The 17,569-nt window shown below is 33.6% G+C and overlaps 3 pseudogenes; 1 reads left to right on the top strand and 2 right to left on the bottom strand.

Moving 5' to 3' along the window:
- Window positions 1-17,569, bottom strand: part of LOC149142867 (glycosyl hydrolase 5 family protein pseudogene) — a 45,247-nt pseudogene that overhangs the window by 8,143 nt on the left and 19,535 nt on the right.
- On the bottom strand, window positions 2,368-9,633 carry LOC149142869 (uncharacterized; annotated as a pseudogene).
- On the top strand, window positions 9,985-11,206 carry LOC149142868 (protein IQ-DOMAIN 2-like; annotated as a pseudogene).

The raw sequence follows: 17,569 nt of genomic DNA, 5'->3' as shown, positions 1-17,569 counted from the left end.
TTTTCTAACAATAACCCTTGATTTCTTGGAATGGCACTAGTTAGGAGCTCTTTCACCCTCTACCATTCCTGGAAATCCAGGCTAGGGTTGAATTCACCATTGATTTAAGGGGTTTGTAGTTTGAGTATTCTATATAAATTTGTATATACAATCCTCTTCATTGTTGAGTTCCCAATAAATAGGGGTCTCGCTAGGCAATGAACAAATTGTACTCAGAGAGTGTTTTAGAAGGATGAGATCATCTATCTGTTGCAGTTGCAGTTTTGGCATCCTCATTGTTTTATCCCTATGTCGAGTTCCAGTTTCGGAAGTTGTGCTCATATTGCTTTGAAGACTATGTTTTATGCATTGATTTTGTTTCGAGATTGGTCCTCCTGTGACTTGTTCCCTGATTGTTGTGATCTACAGAATCTGTGTGAAATATCCACATGGTTTTAATGGGCAATGAATAAGGTGATAGCTATAGGAATTGATTTTAATTTAGAGAAGCACAATACCCTATTCAGAACACTCTACACTACAACAAAACCAACAATTTGTGCCAAATTTAGTGCTAGATTTTAGTGATTTTTTTTACAATTGGGATGAGCAACTTGGCGCTAAATATGACTCTTTTGTATAATTTTTAAAGCTTCCTTTTTGGCTCTTGATTTTACATCATTTTTCACGCCATATTTTGCATCCTTTTTTACACTAGATTATGTATCATTGTTTTTATCAAATTTTGAACCAAGATTTGCATCTGATTTTATGACAGGTTTTGCTTCTACTTTTGTGCCATTTTTTGCATCTATTTTTCATCGTTTTTTGCTTCCTATTTTTTGTCATTCTTTGCTTCCATTTTTGCACCATCTTTTGCATCCAATTTAGCATTTTTTTTGGCATCCATTTTGTGCCAAGTTTTGCATCTAGTCTTATGCCAGGTTTTGCATCTAGTCTTACACTAGTTTTTGCTTCTAATTTTGTACCTAATTTTGCACCAGCTTTGGTGCCTATCTTTGCACCATGTGTTGAATTTGATTTACCACCAAATTTTGCAAGCATTTTTGTGTCCATTTTTGCATCTCTTTTTGGACCATTTTTTACATCCACTTTTATGTTTGATTTGTCTCCCTTTTTCACATCCCATTTTGCACCATATTTTGCATCATTTGCTGCATCCAATTTTTCATTGTTTTTAACACCATTTCTTGCATCCAATTTTATATCATTTTGAGCATCCAAATTTGCATCTATATTTTCATCCTATGTTAAGCCATGTGTTGTGTCCAACTTTTCATCCCATTTTGTGTCTACTATTACATTCAATTTTGAGCCATTTTTTACGTCCACTTTTTCATTTGTTTTTGCACCAAGTTTTGCATCACTTTTTGCATCCAATTTTGAGCTAGTTTTATGCCCATTTTTGCACTGTTTTTTGTGTCTACTTATGTGTCCAATGTTCCACCATTATTTATGTCCACTTTTTCATCCAATTTTACATCCTTTTTGGTGTCTAATTTTACATCATTTTCGCCATCCAAATTTGCATCATTTTTTTGCCTCATTTTGTGGCCACATTTAAATATCATTTTGTGTCTAAGTTTGATTCTGAATTTTCATTTGATTATGCATCATTTGTAGCATCCAATATGGCGTCCTTAGTTTCACCATTTTTTAGCCCCATTGTGCATCTTGTTTTATGTATTTTCTTACATCTATTTTTTTCTTTTTTTTTTGCCCAAGTTTGCATCCCAAATTTACAACAATAATTTATGATGATGGACCTTTCATGACCCTCATTATTGATGCACATATATGGCGACGTTCATTAATCATCACCATTTCATATATAAAAAAAATGACTTTTGATGATGGCCATTTAATGACCCTCATTATTGATACATATATATGGATGGATAGTGATCATCATCATTACCCATGAATATTAGGGCACGATGGAATCGAACCACCAACTATATACTTGTAAAGCAGGTGCTCTTCCATTGAGCTAGCACCCTTCAAAGAATTAGACTTTGAAACTTTATAAATTCTAAATTTTAAAACTTTAATTGAATTATAAAATAATAAAATCACAAGGGAAACTTTAGATACTAAACAACAATTATAAATTTATATGCAATGCAAATTCCAATAGAATCCAATTAAAGTATTTATGTTAGCACCCCATACTCCATGAATATAGCACTGGGATCTCATAAATTTTCAATAGAAAACTTATTATCTATGTAAATCAATTGATGTACCAACTGAATGCAATATGAGAGTTGCAACCAACATCCTAACCGCCCTTCCCAACCTCCCTCCGTCCCACGTCCCCCCCAACCATTGTAGTCATAATTAAGCTTCTAATATAAGTTCACATTATTATTCTTCTTCAACTTTCTCCAACAATTTCACAAAAGGATCTAGTGAGTTCACAAAGGTGTTCCTGAAATGCCCAAATTCACATCAGATTTTATTTTCACCCTGACAAAACTCAAACTATAAGAACAATATTAGCTTTATGAAATCTCAAAAGTTTCTTAATCAAGCATTTTAATTATCATTTTAATAGAGTTTAAAACTCTCTAAATCATACAATTAGATTTTTCTAAACCTAAATTAATTGCATTTCCTCATAACAAAAAGGTAAAAAAAACAAAGAATAAAAAAATGTTACGATGCTAATACCCACCCTTTGGGTCACTACCTTTGCAAAACCACAACATAATAGTATCTTCACCAAGAACTTCCTTTTCATAGAGATACCTCACAATTTCAGGAAACAATTTCATGAGTATAACATCTTCATAACATTGAATTTGAATCTTGTACATTATCTCCAACTGTAGTTTTGAAATTGTACATAAATTGTTAAGGTGTTTTGCCCATCTCTTAACCTGATAATTCAATAAAGCAGAGAATAATTTTAGTAATATATGTAAGCTTCATATATTTTCCATAAAGACCACTTCTGATAATTGAACTATTAAGACTCGAAATAAAATAACTAGAAAACTAATGAATTCCAAATGCCAACCAAAAAACAAAAGATGTTGTCATTTTACATGCAAAAAGAAAATATCCATGTTAGATGGATAACCATCATTAGAAATATTGCACACAAAAGTTGATAAGTACATTATGGTAACCCAGTGGGTTATCTCAATTGGTTTGAATTCGACCATCTTTAAGGCAAAGAGGTCATGTGTTCTAGTCCTGCAAAGTCCCTCTTGGTTAGGAGTACAACATATACACCAGCAACATTTACCATGGTTTCCATTCACATGAATGTGAAGAATCCCCTCAAGGATTTCCCCAAGGAAATTTTCCTAGAAATTTTCCATAGCAAAAAAAGAACATGCTCGATGGAAAGTCATGGATAAAAACATTGCATGCATAACTAAACCCCACATACTACATATAAACAATGCAATTGCAAGATAATAATTCCCCCAAACCAAAGGAGATAACTCTTGCCATTAAATGCATGCTCTGAGTGTTAAGTTTGATCCTTGTAGCACCTTTGATAGAAAAGGGAATTAACATCCAATCTAGCACAAACATGAACAAATTATTGACTTATGAATTCCAAGTGAGATAAAATGAAAACACATTAACTAAGACTTTAAAAAATGTATCTGTGTTAGAAAATCCAGTGTAACTATATTTATGGCCAAGAAAAGACACGCACACTCTTTACATTGAATGGAACCTTCATGGAAACACATGTTGAAGGATTCAACACTGCATATGTATACATTTTGTAATTAATTTCCAAAAAAACATCTACTGAATTGACAGTTTAATAAAAATATTTATATATACATCAATAAAACAAAACAAACATGTGCAAGAAGCAAAACATGATATCCAGAGCAAGAAACAAAGTATCCACAATTGCATTAGATTTTAACAAATGTTGTCTATGAAAATGAAACATTCTATTTTCTCATGCACATCAATAAAAGGATCAAAGTGTGTAACGAAACATGACTCTTAAAAATAGGAAAATTCAAGTCGCGGGGATGACCCTTAAAAAGTTATCCATGCACCCATTTTCCCATTAGACTCTAATATTGACTAAATGTTGTAAACATATTAAACACTTAACAAGAAAAAAATACGTTTCAAAATTCTATAAAAATCCATAAGAAAAGATTAAATACTAACTTGATGCAATGCCAAATTTAAATTTTGTTGTTGGTTTTTGCCAAACCACTACAACATCCATAATAACATTCCATAAGATACACACTACTTCAATATCAGGTAACTTTGACTCTTTATGGCGTTGCTTTACAGTTTCAATGACTTCTGAAATATCAACATTCTCTGCAATCAAAGTTGTTAATGCACTCTTCATGTCCTTCAATTTCACATCAAACATTTTCTTTTCATTATATTTGACAAGAGCATCCAAACCCTCCTTACTGCCACACAAAAAGTCAAAAAGACATATGTTAGTAACAATCGACAACAAAAACATGTGACTTTAAGTAGACAGTTTGGTTCCAACAAAAAAGTCTTCCCACCTGAAGTGTTCTGCAAAAGCTTCAGTGGTGTGTTTATATATTGAGAACAAATCAAGAAGATTATCTTCTATCTTCCCTCACTTCAACAATGCTATGAGATCATCAAGATTGTTTTCAACCAGATACTCCTTGAAAAAATTTGTGATGAATGAAAGCACAATCCCCTTCGAAACAAGGTTGTCTTTGAGAAATGGTTGAAAAACGGTTTCTGGTGAAAGCCCAGATAATTTCTGAGAGAGTGAGTGCAGTAAAAATTTCAAGTTTTTTCCTTTCATTGTCCTCAAAAAGCTCAAGGGACTGCAAAAACCTTTGCATAAAATTTTCAAGATTCTTGATGAGGAAAGGTCTCCTGTGAAGTATCTTTTGTATATTCAGAACAGATGGAAACATATTCTTCTTTGCATGTTCACAATTCAAAACAACATAAGGATGTTGATCCCCTTCTTTAGGTTTTATGGTACCTGATTGTGTGCAACCTCCAATGAAGACCACCTATCAATGAACATCAACATTAATAACTTATTATGATTTTACAAAAAATAACTTTATCGAACAACTAATAGCTAAATTGATGATCAATTATAGTCTAAGACCAAATCACATAGATTTAGTGTGGGACATTTATATTTCAAATATAAGCATATAATTCAAGACTGAGGTAAAAATGTATCAACCTGCCTCTTTTGAGAAAGCAGGGCCAAGGAAGAGGGAAAGCATGGCATGCCACAAATTAAAGCCCAAGGAAGAGGGAAAGCATGACATGCCACAAATCAAAGCCTCTACTTGTCATTAACCAACCAACCGTTCCCATCAAACCTATGTTGTAAATGCTCTAAACCCTAGTTTAAGGGCCACATTTCCAACACTCACCAATTCAACTCTAGATATGAACATACAAAGGAAACTCATACTCTTCTTGGAATAACAAAATAATGACTCCAGGGCACAAAACATATTCCTTCCATCATTAGAAACAATAGAACCCTTGGTTTCCCTTGCTTCAATCATTGGTTTGGGTAAAGTTGATACCTTCAAGTTTCATGCACATAATAGTAGAAGCACAAAGTAGCATTAAAATTTTAAACAAGACGTAAACAGAATATTATGTTTAGCATTTTGGAAAGCAATAACACACCTACAACTTCTTAAAAGAATAGGGAAAAATAAACATGCTTAACAATGATTCCATCCTTAAAATAAAAGGTAACAAAGTTAATCATTATTCACTCTACCCTACAAGACGATAGGAAAATATCAACACAACATTTATCATTATAATTGGAGTAGAAGAGAACTAGAGTGCATGCAAATATGAGGATGTACCTTGACGGCAAAGGTTTTTGAATTCTACCAAAGTAGAGTTGTTTCTTTTCTTTTCTTCCTAGAGTTCAGTTTCTAGGTCCCTACATTACCTCTCAAGAACACGTTCCTGGCTTTGAATTATTAATACCAACCTCTTACATGCAACAACTTTCACTACTTCAACTCTTTCAAACTTGTTTCATATTCCCAAATGTAAATGTCTTTTGTCCAAATTACATCACAAAAAATTGATAAGCTTGCCAACACACACACAAGAAGCTCATAACAATTACAATTACAACAAAATCTATTATTCCTATTCTCTTGAAATCTGATAACTTAGAACTATTTAAATCACCTCCATGTTGCATGAGTAATAAAGCTAAGTTGCATGGAAACATATACCCATGAAGATACTGATACACCAGATTTCTTAAAATTCAAGATTTGGATAAAGGGAAACTTTATCCACAACAAACAAACAAACAAACAAACAAAAAAATTAAGTTAAGATATGGATACATAAAAACGGTATTAGAAACATGTGTCCACACTTATTAAAAAGATAGAATATTCACATTTTCAAATGTGTTTCGCTACAAATATCTAATACAAAATTTAGAAATGTTGACTGATATGAAAGGCTCGGATTTATCTGTTTTAGGATGAGGGAAGGGTTGTTTTATAAGGAAAAATTAGGATTTTAGGTCCCCATACTTGGCCTTTTTTAAATTTTATTTTAAATTTTATGTTATATTTTGAAATAAAAAATTAAGGATCTGACCACTAGACATTTTTGGCTAAAAACATATCCTTAGTGGATCTCCAACACTTCCAAACTTGAAACATATCTTGAGTGGATTTGAACATGCAGAAACGCAAATCCCATAACTATGGTCAAAAGCTTATCAAATTCTAAGGATTAAATAAGCAAAATATATCCTTCCTCATATTTTTTGTTAATGGTCATTATGTTAAAACTTTGAAGGCATTTCCTCCTCAATAGGTTCTGTGTATTCTTACTGTTGTCTTAAAAAACGCAACAAAATACCTTGGTTTGTAAAGATATTAAATTCATCTTTGAGATTAAAAGGGTGATTGAATAGGAAATTTGTTAAAACATTTAATACGTAATCCAAGTCACAACTATCTGATTGTTTTCACAACGTTTGAGGTTGGGATGATGGAAAATTTAATGACTCCTAAAAACCCGTGCACAATATGTAAAATCTTAGATGACCCCAAAAACAAGAATAAGATCAAAACCCAAAAGGACCAATAAGATCAAAACCCAAAAGGACCAGCCCTTTGAAATGTTGCATTTCCTGGTTTTTTGACATGTAGGCTTTTCTTGTTGTAATGTTGTCACTGAAAAGAGAATAATTAAATCACCAGAACCCAAAATTGAATCCCATCATACAAAACCAATGTTTTGGGATGCAACTTATATAGAAAATTTAGATTCAGTGTAATACAAAAAAAATGGTGAAAATGTTCATATTATCCAATCGTCAATGTTGATTGTCAAAAATAAAGATACATGCTCGGAATATTCCTAGATCTACCTAGAACATCTCTGAAATATGCCAAGAACATCCCAAAATCTATCCAAAACATCCCTGTAATTTGTCTCGAACATAATGGAGATGGCCAGTAAGTCCCTGATAAAGTCCCTAGTTGTTCAAGGACATTTCCTAGGATTCTCCATGTCCCCAAAGTGTCGAAACATTAGGTATGGGATTGTGTTTCAATGGGACAGGTCCCTACACATCCTAGTCAAAATTAATGTAACCACAATAACTTACAAACTACATTCTTACATAAAACTCAAAAGGAGTAACATCCCTATTTTGTAGCACGACATCACCAATTTGTGGAAAGAAAAAGACCAATCAACCTTATGCAATTCCAATTACTTATTCCCAATCAGATCCTAGAACCACCTTTAGGAAAAAAAATTAACTTTCACAGTGAAGGGGAGCGAAAAGAGAGCATTGAATTCAACAATAACCTATTCCTATTGAAGGGGAGAGAAAAGATAGCATTGAAGTCAACAATAACCCATTCCCATAAGACTAATTCAGTCAGGGTTTAGAATTTTTGGAGGATAGAAATTCTTTGAGAAACACATCTCGTGGAGCCACCTTGGCAATCTATATTTTATCCAAAAATGGCAATCTTTCCCAAATCAAATGGTTTTAGTGTACCATCCCATTATGTGGCACAACCTTGATATTTCAGCAAGTATTAGAAACTAATCATGTTTACAACATTCTAGATACCTTCTCCCAAACTTTCAAACCATCCTACAATCCCCTAGAGTGACCCTTTCCTAATGAATGTGATAAAAAAAGCGTATTGAACTCAATAATGACCCAAATATAGAAGATTCTAGTAGGATAACAGTTGAGATTTTTCTTTTTTGGTTGGAAGTTCTTAAAAACACACCCCCAAGGAGCTGCATTGTATATTTCCATATCCCAAGGAGTTGCACTGTATATTTCCTTTAGCTTAAGGCAGAAAAATCTAATCCAAAAGCTGCAATATCACCCAAACCAAATGGAGAAAAATTTCCATAAATGGCACGATATTACCTTTTCCACAGAAAATAAATCCTAGTCAATCTTATGCCATTCCAAATAATCATCCCTGATGTTAACATGGTTTGGTTTGATGGTAATGTGGGCATATTTCATATCCTTTATTGAGGTTCAAATCCTTTAGAGAGATGTTCACTAAAATGGGAATAGATTCTGAGGCACAACTAAATTAGCTAAAAATATCTTCCTCAAATATTATAAGAAAACTACACTATATTGTAATATTCTCAAGTGGATTATTTCAAGTGAATGTACAAGTCTTAGGTGACTTTGGTGAAATAGATACCTTGCCCTTGGTGACTTCACCAAAATGGATACCAAGGCATACAAATTTTTAGCTAAATAGATTTAAAAAATTAATGTGTAAATGTTATACTTGATCCTAATAGCACACTAAACATTCTTGATGAGAAACAGATTGAGCATTTGGACTTTTTGAGCACTTCTTCATCAGGGCCAATGCACAAGGTGGAACCCTACCATGGTATACTCACAAATGTTGGAGTAGATTTTGTTTTAGGTATCAAACTATAAATGGATTATTTCCATATGGACCTACTCCACCAACCACAATGAGAAATTGATCTAAAAACCAAGATGATCATGAAGTCACTCTCAAAGGGCTCGACAGACTCAAAACATGTCCAAACCTTTGAAGAAGGGCCACATTGGTTCCACAACTTACTTGTACTATATGAAGGCAACTCCTTGTCAACAAACTTATACTTTAGGGCTCTCCAACTTATAACACAATCTATCAGGATATGTGTGCAAAACATCCAACAGACAAGGGCATGGAACCATACAACCAAAAAGGTAAGGATGTCTAACTAAAAATTAAAACCCAACCTCAAAGACAGTACTCAGACATCATCACAGATGTCAGATCCATTGCAATTACCCAAGAAGCTAGTAATAAGTCCAATATAAAATCATATTAAACAAAAAGAACAAATCATGACCTCAAAAAAGCTACCACTGTATCTTGAGAAGTCAATATTTTATGATTCTATACTCTTGGAAACAAGTTCTTGCAAAAAATAAATTCCTTTTAGTTGGGGCTACAATTTTCTTAGTTTTAGTTTCATTGATCATGATAATAATGTGTACCATTTCCAATTAACAAATATTTTTTTATTTGATTACAATGGGCAACTAACTTCCCCATTTGTTGAAGGTGAGACATAAAGCATTACAAATATGTAAAGTTTCATTTAAACAACATGATGTTGCGTACAGGTGACTTGTAAAAGGATCAGAATTCTGCCCTTCACCAATAGAATTATCCAAGGACAAAGACAAGCAGAGAATTTCCTAAACATATACCTTAACATCTATACTCTGAGGTGTCAGTTGTTAGAACTATATTTTCTTATAAATTCTTCTATGTTTTGTTGAGTAGAGGTTGTTTTGACCTTTGATATATTTTTTCCAATGTTGGGTGATTATATTATAGCATATTTATAAACTCTCAAATTATTTTTACATAGGAATGGCCATTCTTGGCTGGAGAAATAGATTTAATGTCAAAGCCTTTATACAATGAGTATGAAATTTTGTAGTTTATGGTGATCTATACCTACTTTATTGTATGTTATGGCAAACAAGTTATGTTGCAGCTTCAGTATTTCATATATTCTTTCTTTCTATTATTGAAAGCATTAATTGTTTCAGTCCAACAAAAGAAGCAAGTTTTGTGTATCTGTAGTTCTTTTCTTAAGGAAATTCAATTGGTTTCAATGAAAATAATGCATGTTTCTTTGTTGTCGCCTTGTTGTCCAATCATCATTTGCACTTGTCAAAGACTAAAATCTTGTTGTTTCTAAATAGTTTGAAGTTGATCATCAACAAGATTGGGACAATAACATGCTAACCAAGGAAGAAATTGAGGCTAGAAGGAAAAAAAAATAGAGGTTGTTATTAAGCGAGAGAGGGAATTGACCTATGCATTTTCTCATCATGTATGTGCTTAACTGCTGCTTGAAAATGCTAATATGCCAAATTCAACAATTTGTTTGACACATTTTGGTAAATCTTGCATGTTTACAACTATGGAAGAATCCTCCAAAATCAGTCCAAACCAAGTTGATGGAGATTGATCCCGAGAAGCCTCACTGGAGATGGAGCTATTTAGATCACTAGATGGAAACCAGACCATGGGACAGCCACAGGATGACCATGAAGGAAAATTCTAACATGAATCTTCAAACTATAGGTGATATTGGACAAAAAAATTCACATATAGAGTTAAAGCAGCATAATGCAGAATTGGCCAACATTGGTCACATAATATCTAATCCATTTACTCCCCTTTCAAAATCCTCCATACCGAACAAGATGTCATTGATGAGCACAAAAACAAAGAGTGATGACAATGTTTTGAGGTCAGAAAAACCAAGATACAACTCTCATAACGATGTAGTAGGTACATCTTCTATGAGAGACGATGATAGCCTTATGAGCTCTCCTATAATTCCCAACTACATGGCATCTACAAAGTTTGTCAAAGCAAAGGTCAAATCACCAAGTTCTCCAAAATAGAGGCCTCGGACTCCTGACACAAATCCTATTTCATATAGAAGGAAAAGGTTATCTTTTCCTTTGTCAGAGGCCAATTCAGGCCCATACAATTCCACTAAAGGCTCCATGCTTCCTCATACAAGTCTCAATTTGAAAGGGATTTCAGGACCATCGAAATAAAATAAGTTCGTTAGTTCTTTGAAAGATATTAGTATTGAATCAGATAATTCCTCTTTGACATGGGGTCAATGAAAACCTTTCAGATAAGTATTTATGTAGGTACATGTCACAACTACTATAATCTGGATTGACGTAGCTGGCATGGTAAAGGAGATATATTTTTTTCAGATTTACAAAAGGTTTCTCTAGTGGGATGAGCTTGGAAGTTGGGAGTAGTAGCCTCTTATGGATTCCAGTGATATCTATTTCTATTTGATATTTCAGCTAAAGTGATCTGCTTGCAATAAGAGATTTATAGACACCTGGTAAAATCTCATTTCATTGAGACTGCATGTTGGGGAATTGTCAAGATTTGGGATGGCTGGAAAGCTATAGAAGGATATCTTACCAGCTTCCAAGTATGTTATAAAAGGTTTTCCAAGGGTTCAGAGTGGATTCACAAAGAGATGCAATTAACATTGTTAGTAATTTATACTTAGAAGAGTGTATTAAGGATTGTTGCAAATTCAGGAGAAATAGTTAATTTAAAGGGATTCAATCATTACATGAGATGAGATGCCAAAATTGTCAAGCCATTTCGTCTTGTCATTGACTAAAATCCGTCCAGGAGATTTAACTTTGTGTTGGATTTTAACATCAACGGTCAATCACATTGTGCACCTTTTGAAACTTCCTTTACTGTCAGAACGAAAATACACTTGTAAGATTGTTACACGATTGTTATGGAAGTTGGACCTTTCATAGCAGGTTATAATTTTTTCTTAACTTTGAGTAGATCTTTTTTATTAGCTTCGAAGTGATATTAATAATTTTTTCTATGAGTATAGACATTTCAAAATGCAATCCCTTCATTATTCATGGGATTTGATCTAGGGGGAATGGGCTTTTGGCTTGTTGCATTAGCATTTATTTCCGTATCTGGACTTTTGACTTCTTTGAAAATTTTAAATAGAGAACTACAAGAATTGTACATGTATTGTCAAATGATATGATACAAAATATGAAATGCAAAAATGAACTGATTTTCACTCTTGGTCTTGGGCAATGTTTTTCAAGAACTGATTTTCACTCTTGGTCTTGAGCAATGTTTTTCGAGGAGTGTGGAACTCATGGTTTTCTTAAACTATATATTTTGATATTATCTAGAAATTTTTTCCTGATGGGAAGTGTTCTGCTACTCATAGAACGTTGCCTACTAAAAGATATCAAATTTTGTACTTTCTAACTTTAAGTTTTTAGGGGACAATAACACATTTGTTCAGGTGGAAAATTGAACCAAATCAGCTACTGCCTATGAGAGATGTATATTTTCACCCACTGGTCATTAGGTAACGTGACCAAATCGTAATCTCGTTGAAGTAACTTTTGGGGTTTTCAATAGAATGTCCAGTTTTCTAATGTATCCATGATATGCTTGCTGGAACAATATATGTTAGTTATTGTGCTATGTATGGAATGAAGATTAACCCCCAATAATATATGCATATCAAAAGGTTTCAAAGGAATCACATCAAGAGCTAACTTGAGATAGACAACTGCATAATTTGTCTGGTTAAAATGTAATATGTGATTTCTAATTGGTAAGTATTGCTTAATAAAAACATTAAGAAATTAAAAATGATATATAATACCCTTAATGTTGGTTGTGTGTTTGAATTTATGTATACAAGTAGCTTCTTTACTAGAATTTATCTACACACGCTTCAAGTTGATAATCATGTTTGCAATTGTCTAGTTTTTTGAAAATATATGGACAAGTAACCCTCAGGGGCTTGGAATTACTTATTCCATCTTCTCATTTTTACATATTCATGAAGTATTTCCCATGCAAGAAGATATGTTATATGATGCTCTTCAAGTAGAGCAAAATTTCAGCTCTATTTCAACTTATTTCTTTCTATTCACTGGAATGAACTATCTCTTCCTAGTAAAGAGTATATATCTCTACTTAATGAAGGAATAAAAGAATTTATTTAACTCAAAACATCTTAATAAAATGGGTTCAACCTATGAATGCATTGCAGTTTTAGTTTTGAAGTAAAACGCATGAGGCTGAGGATGTATATGTTACGTATTGCAGCATGAAAATTCTCGACCAACTCAAGCTCTTAATGGAAGAATTGTATACAAGGAGAAATGAGCATAATTCCTTCCAGAGTTCTGGAGGAAGAACATAGGATTATATTTGAAATGTTTTTTTCCACATTTTACACATTACTCCTACTTACAAGGAGGTCACCACCCTCCTACTCTAGGGTCAATCAGCCTAACTATGGAGATGTATGTTGAATAACCTCCCCAAAATAACCTAGATATGATGTATTCAATCTTGTTTTGTAGTCCAATAGTAGATGTAATAAAAGATATGCATTGTCTAATTGGTATATTTCTTTTACTCCTGTCGTAAAAGGACTTCTATAACATAACTTTGTAGTTCAACATCATTCTCTATAATAGTAGAGACCCAAGGAACCTTCTATATTTTATATTATGTAGCTCCTAACAATCATTTCATAGTAGAGGTAACAAATTTTTCAATTTAATTTTTTATAAAAATAACCTAGGACTATGCATGTAATTGTGTGGCTCATCAGATCAATTTAGTATCTCACTCTATCTTTTCCTTTGGTTATAAAAAATTATGAGTATGTGAATTCACGATAAGTCCCTGTTTTGGTTACTCTTGTCACTTTTCTTAAGTTTCCTGGAATTAAATATGTACATATTCATAAACCATGGGTTGGATGCATGATGTCTATTTTGAGCCATCCTTTTTAATTTACACTACAATGTAGGGCCATCAAATTCTCTCAAATCTTATAAGAGAACTTATTTTCAGTTCTTGCATATATTACCTAATTGGAGGACATGCTTCTATTATTTTGGAAATGTACCCTTGTATACTATCCCAAAGCCACTTGAACCCACCTTCTTTGCAGTTCAACATCATTTTCTATAATAGTAGAGACCCAAGGAACCTTTTGTATTTTATATTATGTAGCTCCTATTAAACCTTTCATAGTAGAGGTAACAAACTTAGTTTTCAATTTAATTTTTGATAACAATAACCTAGGACTATGAATGTAATTGTGTGGCTCATCAGATCAATTTAGTATCTCACTCTATCTTTTCCTTTGGTTATAAAAAATTATGAGTATGTGACTTCACGATAAGCCCCTGTTTTGGTTACTCTTTTCACTTTGCTTTCCTGGAATTAAGATATGTACATGTTCATAAACTATGGGTTGGATGCATGATTCCTATTTTGAGACATCCTTTTTAATTTACACTATAATGTAGGCCCATCAGATTCTCTCAAATCTGATAAGAGAACTTATTTTCAATTCTTGCATAGATTACCTAATTGGAGGACATGCTTTTGTTATTTTAGAAATGTACCATTGTATATTGTCCTAAAGCCACCTGAACCCGCCTTCTCTTTAAAATTCCTCATTGATTGTTAAAGTTATTTGTAATAAAATTGAACTGGAGCTCCAGAAGCATACTCTAAAAGTGTGTATTGAACTGAAAATACTCCAAAGCTAGGATTGTTTCTACAGAAATACCACCAAAATCTTGTCTCAATGATTACAAGGGAAAGCATAACCATAACAACTAGTGCACTTCAAATAACAGATATTGATTGTATTTGAAGATGTGGTTGTCGGCATCACTGGAGGCAAAGTTAAAAAGTGTTTCTCACCACATAAATTAATATAATATGTTCTTGGAGTTGCTATGGACTAGTACGCACTAGAAAAATATGTTGTCTAAACGCAGCACATTCCTGAACCATCATTTAAGACTGCCTGTAATGAAACTCTCACTCTTGAGACAGTTTTGTTGGTAATCTGAAACCCCTACAGAGAATTCATCAGAATCTGGAGGATAAGAAAAATATGCTCCAACTCCACCATCATTTGGTTGTTTCTACACTCCCCGATGTCAATGTCTTGCTCTCTTTTTCATCCTTGAATTGGATCTCTCAGATCCACAACAACAAAATTTGTAGATTGGCACGTGAAAAAAGGTCTCGTGTTGTCGTAAGCTTACAACCCAAAGTTCCCACACCATGCATACATAAGGAATTGGTCTTCTACTGCACTCCATCTAACATGCCATGATGTAGAGCCCTCATGATAGCCATACAACCTCAAGTTCCTATTAAGTTTTAGCTTGATTCTTCTGAGAGTAATAAAGTTATCAATGTAATCACTGCTCCAAAGACCCCAAATTTGAGCACCTAAACTTAACACTTCCTATTCTAAACCAATTGCTTACATAACCAGCTCATAATGAGAGCCCAATTGTAATTCTAATTTTCTTGCCTAGTGATATAATGTCATCCTAAATCTTAATATTTTTCCATTTTCATTAATTGTACAAACAGAAGTACATGTATAATAGTAACATACAAATTATCCCAAACTCATCATAAATCGGGACTAATATGCACCTCAAGATTGCATATATTAAGTTTGATATATGCATCCTATAGCTTGTGCATGTAAGATTAAGATTTAGATGGGTTAGGCTAGTCCCTATTCAATGCACTATTACACAAAGAGTTGATGAACCACCCCCACGTTCACCTAGGTAGCAGAATGCACTGTGCTTCCCTCAGTGCAAAAGTATAGAAGAAAAAATCAAGCATACAAATATTTTTTCTGGGCAGTGATCATATTTCCATCATACTTAAGCCTATTTCATATTCTCTCCAATAATGACAAAATAAATATGAGATTATACGCTGAGAGTAATAATCAATTATGGAGGATGAAGGCTTAGCATTACTCTTAAATTCAGGGTATTGTTGGCCCATATCTAAAGTTTTAGGCAAGTATTTCAAACACTATTCGAGGTTGCAACATATAATCTTAGTTTGGATCAACAAAGGAAGTGTAGAGGATGGGTATATGCCTCCAAAGAAGCAAACTGAATCCACTACCACTTTCATGTCAAGTAGCCAAACAAGCCAAGTTTCCTCTTGGAAAATTTGAAGCTACAAGAGGAAGGATGATTCTAATTTATACGTTTGATGTGCTCATGTTTGAATCTTGGTTGAATCCTGCCATGAAAGAAAAAGAAATGGATTGAAAGCACAAAGTTTAGGGTATGCCACATCTTCATATGTTAATGCTTCTTGTTGCAATAGATAGCATCCATTTATATTTCTAGTGTAAGATTGTTGGGGAGTTTGCTATCAAACAACATCATCTTTGTGGTAAAAGGTGTGTTTTTAGGGATTGCACCATAAAAATATAACAACCAACAAGGACCCTAAGGTGCACAAATATGAATAATTAAGAGGATCGTTGTTTATGAGTGTTGATATGGAGGTCTGGGACAGAATTATACAAGCATCAGACCTTTTTGTTTTGTAGATAAAGAACTAAAAAGGAAAATATGTGATTATATATACATGTGTGATAGTATTTGGAGCAAGGCCAACCTAACCCACAATTTTGTTGACAATTTGCTGAAGTTGACCTATAATTGTTCGTGACATTATTGAACAAGTAAAGCGGGACTGGATTTTCAATAAAAATATAAACGGATAGGAACATTACCGACTTGTGAAAGTGTAAAAATTGGTATGCTTTGAAGGGAAATATCCCTTTGAAAGTCTTAAATGTGGCAATGAAAACTGAGCAACTCATTCTAGAACCCCTTTAGGCATCCATCTTAGGAACTGTTGTAGGATGCAATACTTTAGAATAATTTTTGTAGCACTAATGTGAACACTAGTATGGTGACATGGGGTTGGAGTTAGCCTATCAAAGACAATTAATCTACTTTGAGATTTCTTACTGCCTTTTTTGAAGGAAGGGACAACCCTTTAAGTGTCCATTTTGGAGCTTCTCTCAGGTGATGCCTTGGATTCTTTGGAGTACATTGCCCACTTTAGAGGATAGGATTTGATGTTTATTTTTAACTGAAGAGCCTTTAGAGGTTGGATGGTGCACTAAAACCCCTTGTTCCGAACTGGGCAACACTTTCCTCTCCACCCCTTCAATCACTTATGGGGGTTTAAACTAGAGGCACTTTGGAACACTCCACTAGCTCAATTCTGCCAAGGAAAACCATGCCAATGCAACAAGTGATTGTAATCTTGATCGATCAAGATGGATGAAAAGAGACATTCATAAAATAGTGGAACAATGGAGTGATTTATAATTAGACACCTTTCAAAATTGGAAATGGATCCAAGATCAAAATTGGATTAGACGCCATCATGGGGATGGCAAGAAATCATTCATTATCCTTTTAGTTGCTGCAAATCCTTCACAGAAATGACATTATCTGCTTGCAACAAATACATCTGACAGGGACTCAAAACATTGATCGGAAGAGTTGGAGAAAGGTCAAAGATCTTGGCATACCAAAGACATATCATGAGGAAAGGGGGCCATACGTAGCACAGCTTCGATCTGCTTGCATCACTCTTGG

The sequence above is a fragment of the Pinus tabuliformis genome, chromosome X, assembly GCF_031772625.1.
Source record: "Pinus tabuliformis cultivar Carrire ecotype Pingquan chromosome X, CPIR1, whole genome shotgun sequence".
Lineage (NCBI taxonomy): Eukaryota > Viridiplantae > Streptophyta > Pinopsida > Pinales > Pinaceae > Pinus > Pinus tabuliformis.
This window is presented reverse-complemented; position numbering and strand designations above follow the sequence as displayed.